General features: G+C 39.6%; 1 non-coding gene across 1 annotated transcript; it reads right to left on the bottom strand.

Moving 5' to 3' along the window:
* Window positions 1-7,373: 7,373 nt before the first annotated feature.
* On the bottom strand, window positions 7,374-7,457 carry TRNAM-CAU (transfer RNA methionine (anticodon CAU)). Its single transcript is given in 2 exon segments — window positions 7,374-7,409; window positions 7,420-7,457. It is a non-coding gene; the product is annotated as a tRNA-Met (tRNA).
* Window positions 7,458-10,232: the final 2,775 nt, after the last annotated feature.

Below are 10,232 nucleotides of genomic sequence, written 5' to 3'. Positions count from 1 at the left end.
TTGGACTTATAGGTGACTCAATAGGGACCACATTGGGCCTCTCCTTCGGCCCTTATGCCTCCTTCTAGGACTTACAAGTGACTCAATAGGGACCTCGTTGGGCCTCTCCTTTGGATCTCATGCCTTATTCTTGGTCTTATAGGTGACACAGTAGGGACCTCTTTGGGCCTCTCCTCTAGCCGTCATGCCGCATTCTTTTTAATGTTTTATTCATAAACATCATGCTTATATGTTTTTATTCATAAATAACATGCTTATATGTTTTTATCCCACATGCTGCTTCATGAGAGGAGACATCACTAAGAAAAAAGTTGTGTATCCTATAAGGAAAGTTGGATAATATGTACGAGAAGCTTCAAAGACAATGGGGGGAGACATATAAGTCAGATCATGATGTTTATGAATAAAAACATTAAAAAGAGTGCGGCATGAGGGCCAGAAGAGAGGTCCAAAAAGGTCCCTATTGTGTCACCTATAAGTCCAGCAAATAAGGCATGAGGGCCAGAGGAGAGGCCCAACGAGGTCCCTATGAGTCACCTATAAGTCCTAGAAGGAGGCATGAGGGCTGGAGGATAGGCCCAATGAGGTCCCTACTGAGTCGCCTTAAGTCCTAGAAGGAGGCATGAGCGGGCCGGAGGAGAGGCCCAATGAGGTCCCTACCGAGTCGCTACCTAAAAATTCTAGGAATGAGGCATGAGGGCCGGAAGAGAGGCCTAACGAGGTCCCTATCGAGTCACCTATAAGTACAAGAATGAGGCATGAGGGCCGGAAGAGAGGCCTAACGAGGTCCCTATCGAGTCACCTATAAGTACAAGAATGAGGCATGAGGGCCGGAGGAGAGGCCCACCGAGTCGCATGTAACTCCAAGAATGAGGCATAAGGGTTGAAGGATAGGCCCATGAGGTCCCTGCCGAATCACTTGTAAGTCTAGGAAAAATAGAATGTAAACTAAAATGAAAATGTTAAAAGTATAAGAAAATTATAGAGAAAAATATGCAATGATTTCTAGAATGCAGTTACTTGTTGGATGTTATAATTTCAGGACCCAAGGGAGAACTCACTGTGAACACATGGAGCAGTAGTAGCAGGTGGCTACATCAAATCACCTGCACCAACTTATGATGGAGTCAACATGGCCCACAATTTCAGGACCCCAGATCATGGAGCATTGACACCATTATCACTACATGATTCTTGCCTACCTCGTGGAGTGATTTTTAATGGTATATGGAGGCCTATGTTGATGCCCTAGGCTGGCAAGCTTCACCGACACTGATGGTAGCACACTTGAGTGTCCATGGATGAGATTCTTCATCGACATATGCTTGTGGATTATTCACATCGCATTGGTGGAAATCATATTCCATCATCTCCTTAGTCTACCACTAGTTTTATGTGGTTCTACATGATTATATTGTATGACTTGCAATGGCTTGCATTATACCTTCTAGTAGCCACTTATTCATACATTTTCATGATTTACTTGGCATTGATAGGAGATAGTATACCCCCAATTAAATAAAGGGGAAGAGAGGTGTGATAGGTGTGAACATTCCCTAGCATTTTGGCATTAGCTTGTGTTTAAACACCCCCTAGCATTACTAGCATTAGCTTAGGCTAATGAGTTGTGGGATTTGGTCATTAAAAGATGTCATATTAAGAAGTGGTTACAAGAGGGCTAGTGGAGAGTTAGGATCCTATGGAGGTTATGGGAGCATAATAGTCGCATGGGTATCCCAAGAGTCATATGGTTGGATGGCTATATAAAGCCCCTCTTGTATGCAAATTGGACATGGAATACACTATGATGTTTTTCTTGTCTTTATCTTGTTCTTGATCTAGGTCACTTACTCCATGCTAATGTGTACATGTGTACTCCATGGCTATGTGTGTAAGAGCATGTGTTTTCCACCATGTTAGGAAGGCTATGCTAATAACACAATATTAAAAGCATACTCTCCTCTATGTAAATATTTAGTAAGGACCACTACTGCCTAATAAAGGACTTGTAGTCCAAACAACACAATATACAACCCAGTACATGATCAATGTTTCAATGGAATATACTATGCAATTATGACACGTAATGCAATCAAACACCAGAAAGGGCCATAATTGCCCAAAGTAGGACACGTGGTCCAATTAATCACATATGCAATCAAACACAAGAAATGACCATAATTGTCCAAATTAGGACAAGTGGTCTAATCAATCACATATGCAATCCTATTGCACTATGTCAAGGACTAACTATGTCCAGTGAAGGACAACTAGTCCCATCTATAACACAATAAACCCAACTCAAGTGTTCACAGATAAGGTGCCAATGTACATTAAGGACAACCAAAGGACTAGTAGTCCAATTAATAGACGTGACAATATCTACTCAACGTAACCTGTGATTCTAATATTAAGAGCCAACACAACAATAATAGGACTAATGGCCCAATTAACAAGGAAACACCGAGATTTCTTTAAGAATAGTACCTATCCAAGTCTATACAAGGGCACACTCTATCTAGGAAGAGAACCTGCTACATAATAAAATAAGGGCACACTCTATCTAGGAAGAGAACCTGCTACATTAAGGACAACCAAAGGACTAGTAGTCCAATTAATAGACGTGACAATATCTACTCAACGTAACCTGTGATTCTAATATTAAGAGCCAACACAACAATAATAGGACTAATGGCCCAATTAACAAGGAAACACCGAGATTTCTTTAAGAATAGTACCTATCCAAGTCTATACAAGGGCACACTCTATCTTGGAAGAGAACCTGCTACATAATAAAATAACCATTGAATAGGCATTTTCTTTTTATAACATTAACACTCAAGACCCCATCGGGGTATGTACAAACCCCGAGGGTAAACCTGTACACCAAGTCATTTAACGGCATATAAATACTAAAACATTATTAACGTAAATTTTAAATGTTAATAACATACATTATTAACATATTAATGTTTATGTAATTATGTCAATGAAATCCCTGATAAAAACACCAAAACTCTTCTCAATTAAAAAGAAACTCTTTAAAATAAAAAATTAAACATTCCACACAACAATTGAGACTCCAAAACCTTGCGTATTTTGTGCTATGACTCCCTAGTCCACACCTAGCAACTTTGTGCATACCCAATCAAAAGAATTAGACAACAAAAGAAAGCTTAGCCCTAAGATTCATCTCGAGCAAATGACACTAAATATTTTAAAACAACTACCTTGCCTTAACTATTAGCTTTGATGAAAGAAAAGCTACAAACACTCACTCACTCAATGTTCACATATCAAAGATAACACAATGGAGAGAGAGAGAGAGAGAGAGAGAGAGAGAGAGAGAGAGAGAGAGAGAGAGAGAGAGAGAGAGAGAGAGAGAGAGAGAGAGAGAGAGAGAGAGTTTAGAAGGCTAGTTCACTAGGAGAAAGAGCTTAAGGTACAATGAAGTATAAAGGAAATAGCAACCCTAAACTAAGGATAATGTTGCTTATGTACTAGCTAACCCTAAGGTGCCCGTTCACACCTAGACGACCATGGGAAAAAACCCAATGGGACAAAAATTACCCATAGCATAAGTGCATGACCTTATAGTGTACTAACAAACCCCCTATAGGATGATTTTGAGGTTTACAGAGATTATAAATTAGTATCTGAAAGGGAAGAGGCCCAAAACTTTATAGAATACCTCAAACATTTCACATGATAAGGCTTTAGTAATAGGATTTGCTACATTGTCATGTATACTACAATAGATCATATTGATCTCTCCTACATGGAGCCTCTCTCTTACATATTGGTAATGCCTTAGTCGTCCTAGCATGACAGATAGGATCCTTTGTAACCACCATTCCAAAATAAGAGTAGGGGTGTCTAAAGGGACATAAAGATTCTCTATCTATCTTCTCAACCATACGCATTCAACTATCACAGTGAATGTCGCTCTATGTTTATCTTAACAAGACAATGTTGCGATAGTTGGTCGTTTCTTGATTGCCAAGATATGCACGAATTGCCAAGAAAGAAATAGTTTCCAGATGTGGACTGTCGTGTATCATAATCGCCTACCCAATCAAAATCACTGAAGAGGCCCACAGTTGTAAATCACCCCCCTAGCATAGAACAATCCAAGGTCTTAAGTGCCTTGCAAGTATCTGAAGATACGTCTAATTGTATATGCGCATGAGCTTTGAAAGTTGTGACACTATATTGAATGTCTGGCCATAAGTTGCACAAATAGATTAGGCATCCAACAGCCTGATCATAAGTGGTTATGTCGAATAGTTCCACTGACATCCTACAAACCTCCTCATTGGTGCATGTCACTAGCATGTTATCTACATAGAGAATGATAATAAGCAAATCTTGCTTGTCCTTTTTCACATATAAAGTGCTTCTTGTAGGACTGTTTTAATAGGAATGAATCTTTTGCTACTAAGCTCTAGGAGCTTGTTGCAAACCATAAAAAGGTTTATTATGCTTGCATACCTATTGTTCTTGACCAGGTTGAGAAAATCCAACTCATTGACTCACATAAACTTCTTCCTGTAAGTCACAGAAACTTCTTCCTGTAAGTCACCCTGCACTTTTCATCCATCATGGGTTGCCAAAGTAAAACAAGTCAGATAGTGGTCATACGAGAAGTAGAAGCAAATTTTTTATCATAATCAATCCCTTTTTGCTCCTAGCATAACCTTTTACAACAAGTATGGCCTTAAATTTTTTATCATAATCAATCCCTTTCTGCTCCTAGCATAACCTTTTACAACAAGTATGGCCTTAAATTTTTTATCATAATCAATCCCTTTCTGCTCCTAGCATAACCTTTTACAACAAGTATGGCCTTAAATTTGTTAACAGATTCATACCACTTAGTACCAATAGCTTTCTTGCTAAGAGGTAGATCCACTAAATCCTAAATACCTTTCTTTTGAATAGAATGAATTTCATCTTGCATGGCTTTTACCTAATTTGGATCTTGTTGAGCCTCTTCAAAAGACTCAGATTCATCTATATCATGTAGAGAACTAAGAAATGCAAACTTAGTAATATTTATTGAAGAAGTAATTCAAGTAGCACCGGAAAAACTACAGTTGGACGATTGGAAAATGAAGAATTATCGATTACACTATGGAAGAAATTGCCGAACTACGAGAGAAACCGCCAATTGGACTTTTGGATTGTCGATTGGAGAAGATGAAATCAAACGATGCAAAAATGTACGATCGAGGTACGATCAGTCAATTAAAAAATCATAGATCAAACAATTAAAGGTCATCAATTAAACAATTGGAAAACATGAATTGCACTGTCAAAAAGTGCAACCGAGTGGGGATCACCATTATCCAAGCAGAAACCCCCGAGCTACAATTTGATCTTCCCCATTTAACCACCAAACCACTTTTATAGTTGATGATGTTGTAAGGGTATTTCCCTAGAAAGCACCCTCAAATTTTGGCAAGCATAGAAACCCGAATAGATTGAATAACAATGACAAGACTAAATGCATTTCGCACGCATCCCTTCCAAAACAGTTCAGAGCCTTCTCACCTTGGCATTGGTACATATCCTACGATTAGTGCATGATGAGAAACATGATTATTGCATCACAATTTGCATCATGTTGGAGTGCTTGGTGCCCCTCTAGTTTGTTTCTTTTGGCCAACAAGAAAAAGCTTCTTGAGATCCATGATTATCAACAGAGATAGTAAAAAGATGACTTGTATGCAACTAAAAGGTGTGAAAGGCCCAAAAATAGCTTTTACATCTAATTCATTCTACAACGATTGTAAAAGGATGACTTTTATGCAACTAAAAGGTGTGAGAGGCCCAAAAATAGCTTTCACATATGACTCCTTCTTTAAGGGAGCTATGTACGACTAGGATTTTTTATGTTTAACCTTCGTGAGGTAAGGTTTAGAGAAACAATATTGTAGTCTTTACAAATTTTCCTTTCACATATGACTCCTTCTTTAAGGGAGCTATGTACGACTAGGATTTTTTATGTTTAACCTTCGTGAGGTAAGGTTTAGAGAAACAATATTGTAGTCTTTACAAATTTTCCTTGAACAAAATAAGGCATGCTCTACTCAAAAATTGAGGATGACCAAAGTGACAATGTTGCTGCGGCACAAGGTGCCTACTTTATAAGCTTACCATCACAAAGAGATGATAAAGAATGTGTCACACAAAACAAAAATGCCAAGGTGTTGAGGGTCACATAACTATGTGATTGGAATGGGCTCTATGGCCTTAGATGGCCCACATGGTCGGAATGAGCTAGCTCGTTGCATAGAGGAATTATTATATTTTCCGATTCCCGATTGTACCTTTCTAATCGGTAACTAAACTTTTCCAGTCATCATCATATTCAGCTTTGCCAATCGATGATTATACTTTTTCGATTGTCAAGATCAATCGCTCAACTATGCTGCTGAGTTGGTCAAGGTCTTTGATTCAACAACCTAAACGCATTCGGTGCAGCATTCAAACACGTGGAGATCTAAAGGAAATTGAATCCACACCATGTTCTTTTGTTCATATTTTTGCAAGCATGACGACATCCTTGTTAGAGGGAGAATGATGTCGGAAAGCTATTGCACTTGATCTTGATCATGCATATATGGCAAAGCCTACAAAGGTCAAGGCAAAAGTGAAAGCCACTTGGGCTGAAAGAAGTGTTAGTAGTTGACCAAGACACCTTTGTTTCATGTGAAGATGAGAGTAGTCATATCAATGAAGACAAATATTGTGTGTTTTTAGTTCATTTTGATCGTTAAGGTTTTGTTGCAGTGCACACTTGTTGATATTATGAGTGGTGAGTTATGTGACTTCAATGAAAGTAGCAACAATGTGGCAACTTTATTTCTTTGGTTCGACTCCATCGTTGGCAACCCTAATATGGTCTACAAACTCACATTTTGTGAAGTGTGATGATGTTAAAGTCTTAGCAGTTCTCTTTTTCTCATGCCTGAGCTCATTGGGAGATGTCGATGATATTATATGATATTGTCTTAACATCAATAATTTGAAACAAATGTGTCCACAATGTGCGGGTGAGCCGGAGTCTTTTAGAAGTGTGTGTATGAAGGTTGGGTGCTAGGATAAGGATAGTAGATACAGGATATGGAAAGTAGGTTATTTTTTGGGCCAGGCCAATTTTGGCCTCTTTTTGTATTGACATGTCACCATCATGCAATGAAAAACATAAACCAAGTAAAGAAACCTCTAAAACGGTTTGTCATCAGCCTCGGTATCTTTTATTTTACTCATCTGACCCAACACCCAGCCATGGCATCAAACATGGCTGCTGCTTGAAATGCATGTAGGCGGCGAAGCAACAACCAAAAGCTTTTCCAAAAGGAGCGACTTGGGGTGAGAGAGGCTCGAACTCTCGACCTCAGGATACCTCAGAGCTATGAGACCTACGCGCTAGCCAACTGCGCCACCACCCCTCGATGTTGGCTAGTATTGAGTTTTAAAATTTAGAACTAGTATTATAAGAAGGAAAATAAGAATCCTCTTGTATGACCGAGTAGGTACCTACCCTAGCTACCCTAGCAGGGCGCTCTGTGTGTGTGTGTGTTTTCATTGTCGTTCGTCAAGCAGCAAGTTTCCAGGCCCTCCTCGTCTACAGCAACGATACCGGTACAGAGTGAGTCTTTCTACATACAGATATACAAACCACAAGAGAGAAGAATGGCGCTAATCTCTTCTTCTGTTGCTGCGCGCCATTATAATTCAAAAACCACGTTTATTATTTTACCGTATTCCCTTCCTTGTTTGGTTAATCGTGTCTTGCTGCCCTCGAGAAGTAGGGCAGAGGGGGCGCCAAACAGTATACCTTGCCGCCGAACCCACTGGACCTCTCCTCTAAATTAATCACTAACACCAGCCCTCCATGATGTACTTGACCACCTAAGCCCTTTGCAAACAATAAAGCATGAGCTTGAGGAACTTGCCATTGTAAAAGATCACACTTCTCGTTGGAGGGATATGGTCGGGTCCCACTCACTTATCTTGTGAGAGCGCCATGAAAATTGGAAGGCCATTTTAACCTCCATTACATCCACTCAAGTCACTTTATCCTCCTCTAAGCTAGTTCTCATCCATGATGGCAAGCTCTAGTAGGAGACCTAACGACTCCATCTCTGAGGATCTTCTTCACAACTCTAGGGATGAGCAAGGTGTGTGGGTTAGAGAGAGATTTAAGGCTAATGATTTTGGGTTTTTATTTTAATTTTTTCAAACCCAAGTTCAAGAGAGCCACACAAGATCAAAGCCCTGTGGTGAGAGATTATGTGGGTGGGGGAGCTCTCCAGTGATGATCCCTCTCCCCTCTTCTTTGAGGATACGACACAGTACCGGAGACTTGTTGGTTCTCTTATCTATTTGACTTACACCATGCCCGACATTTCTTACAGTGTAAGTGTTCTCAGTCGGTTTTCTTCCGCTCCTCCACATTTTCATTGGCGGCGGCAGGCCGCTTTGAGAGTTATCTGATACTTATCCGGTACCTTGGACTATGGTCTCTCTTTCAAAGGAGGCACGAAGCGCTTGTTGGATAGTCTGCTGATGCTGATTGGGCAGTTGATCAGGAAACTCGACGATCCACTTCTGGTTATCGCTTCACATATATATATAAAACCCCCAATCATTAAACTTTAGGATCCATTGGACAAGCAATTGGATGGTACTCGGTCATCCCAAATGTCTCTAGCAGCTCTACTGTCTGTGTTGGCTAAGAAACACTCCATCAGAAGATTGATCGACCTCCATCCCAAAAAAGTAGACACCAATCTACAAGGTGCTGGTGTTGATGATCTTGAGGATAGAATTGTTGAAGTAGACAGAAATGCTGATTTGTGCGATGAAGTAGATCTCCAAAAATGCAGGTGCCGCCATGGGAGCAAAGGAGAAAAAGCATAGGCTGAAAACTCTTCTTGTTGATCTGTGTAAGCTCATGATCTCTGATACCATGTGAGAATATGTGAATATGAAACAGAAACAAATAGAGATCACACAAGAGAGTTAGACAGCCATAAAGAGGTCCAACACTTAAGCTAGAGAGTGAAATATTAAATGTATTGAATGAATGTTGAATTGAAATATGAGGGCACAATGGCCATGCTTATATACATCTCATGTAGAGCAGTTAACCAATAGCACTGGAGGACAAATGTCCACCAAACTGATAAAATGCCTAAAATAACCTATAAAAATAGTGGAAAATATAGGAGAATCCCTAAAAATATCAAATAAATATTTGGATAAAAAGAGGATAAAATGGAGTAAAACAGAGCTTGTGTCCAACATAAAGCTTGTGGTGTTTTGACCTTCATTGAAAGGTAAGATTGCTAGCTTTTAAGAAAACCAAGAATGAAGGTGTAGTGGTGGCAATGGTTGTGTACATGGCTTTAGCCATTCACCTTCCTCCCCAAATGGCAAGAACTAAGGTCCCTTATAATTGCAAGTATTTTGCTAATAATGTTGTTTATTCAATGCATTTTGTTATACCCAAGTTGTTCACTATTTTTGTTTGGTGGCTTTATATTCCCATCAAGTTACACAGAGGAACAACCATGGAAGAGCTTAGTAGGGACCATCCAGGATTTCCATGCCATCATAGGTGAGGCTTTGTTTCCTAGCAATCCTAGATCACTTCTTGTGAGGCTTTTCTCAAAAGGCTACTCAATTTCACCAACCAGAAGTGGCAACTCAAAATCGACAATCGTCTTGGGTAACAAACAATTGTAACTTTCATAAACCTTTTGTTACTCCACACACTGACACTTTTAACAACACTAGTGCACCCACTTTTCCAAATAAAAATATATCTAATGTGGCTATTTCCAAGCCAAACGATGTAAATTCAAAGCCCCAGCTTAGCCATAATAGCGTGCACCTACCACCACGTGCTGATTCGCAGCACAAGTATCCCATCTTTTCTTATAAATGCCATAAACCGGGCCATAAACACTCTCAGTGTCCTGCTAAGCTTCCAAAGGACAACCCTTCATTGACAAAACTCCACTATATTGAAGAGGATAGCGCTATTGATCATCTCAATTTCATTCCAAATTAGAGTGAAGACCCTCTTCAATCCGAGGTGAACAATACAGAATCTATTAATCCAGGTATGCCTTTCTCGCTACATGTTTTATTGTGAATGAAAGGTCATATAAATGGTTCTGAAGTATGTATTTTACACATGATGGTAGTTCACATTA

This window comes from Cibotium barometz, chromosome 62, assembly GCF_041138505.1.
Source record: "Cibotium barometz isolate CiBa-2024 chromosome 62, ASM4113850v1, whole genome shotgun sequence".
Taxonomy (NCBI): domain Eukaryota; kingdom Viridiplantae; phylum Streptophyta; class Polypodiopsida; order Cyatheales; family Cibotiaceae; genus Cibotium; species Cibotium barometz.
This window is presented reverse-complemented; position numbering and strand designations above follow the sequence as displayed.